Below are 1656 nucleotides of genomic sequence, written 5' to 3'. Positions count from 1 at the left end.
TCCAATGCACTTTCTAGAATTTCAACTAACACACAAAATTCCTTTAAGAGCTTATAAAATTGACAGCGATCTGGGCATTGAATTCAGTCTGCCTTCATTGGTCGTCTTCCCTTTACTTCTGTGATAGAGAACTAAAAGCACACATAACTCTTGCCTTCAAGATGTCCATCAGCTATTGATGAAAGATGGCACTGAGAGGTAGTTTGACTCAAATTGTGAAGTGTTTCTCAGTTTTCTATGGGACATCTATATCAGCACCCACCTCAAACCTCAGATAATTAAGGAATAAGAAAGGCTGTCAGGGAAGATGTCTTCTGGACATAAATGGAAACTGAGCTCATAAACTAACAGGAGTCTTCTGCCATCAGTAGATCTGTACAGGATCAACCTAGTCAACAAATCATCACAGACAGCTCATGTGGTCCCCACCCATAGCTAAGAAGCTGCCATTTTTGGTACATGGCAGCCAGGGAAGAAAGAGCAGCTGTCTTTGGACACGTAGTTCATGATAGGTTACATATGTTCCACTGGATTCTACTCTACTCCCATGCATGTGTGGGGAGAACTAATAAGACTTAGTATGTTATAAAGAAATGATAAATGCAAGGGTAAGAAGAAAAAGAATGTTGGAGGGAAATGGAGATTGAACAGAGTCTAAATATGTGAAAAAAGAATGTACTTCCATATAAATTATTAATAAAATTAAATAAATAAAATAAAAATTTCAAAAGAAGGTTGAGTTATTAGGTGCCAACTAAAGGATGCCATTTTTTGAGTCAATAGAGATAGAGGTAGAAACAAAAATAGACAGATGCCATGCCCTAACGGAACTTACATTCTAAAGCCATCACAACCTGTCAGACTACATATATTTGCATATATATATGTACATATATATATATATATACATACACACACACACACACACACACACACACACACACATACACACACAATGATGTTAGGTCATCACTTTGTAGCCTGGCTGGCCTAGAACTCTGTTCCTTGCACTCATAGAAATTCAACTATATATACCTGCTGTGTGTTGAGATTAAAACTTGCCAAATCTATTTGTCTGTCTGTCTGTCTGTCTGTCTGGCTGGCTGGCTGGCTGGCTGTCTATCCATCTAGCTAGCTATCTATATCGAGGTAAGACCTCACTATGTAGTCTTGGCCTTGTTATGTAGACCAGGCTGGCCTCAATTTCACAGAAATCTACTTACCACCGCCTCCTACATGCTGGAAGAACAAAGGCATGTACTGCCATATACAGACATACATGCATACATACAGGCATACATACATATCAAACATCAATTTATATGTTAAGCCTCAGGTAGATTCAGTTTGCCCTGTGTCATAATATGGTTGACAGACTAAGCATGTTAGTGAGTAACTAAACTGTGGCTACAGGATTGCTAACTGAGTCAGTTTCATTTTCATTAAGTTTCAAAAACACCCATGGCAGGTGACTGCTGTGTTTTAGATTTCTCCGTCTTGAGCAAATGCATAAGCAACGCTGAGAATGTCAAAACCTCAGATTCTGACCTGTGGCTGTTGCTCAGTAGAAGACAGCTTGCAAGTGGATATAAATCCCCAGTTTTCTATCAGCAGCCACAGCCTGAAGAGACAGGGAAGGGAGTCATACCCTGAATT

The sequence above is a fragment of the Rattus norvegicus genome, chromosome 2, assembly GCF_036323735.1.
Source record: "Rattus norvegicus strain BN/NHsdMcwi chromosome 2, GRCr8, whole genome shotgun sequence".
Taxonomy (NCBI): domain Eukaryota; kingdom Metazoa; phylum Chordata; class Mammalia; order Rodentia; family Muridae; genus Rattus; species Rattus norvegicus.
Note: the sequence above shows the minus strand (reverse complement) of the source record.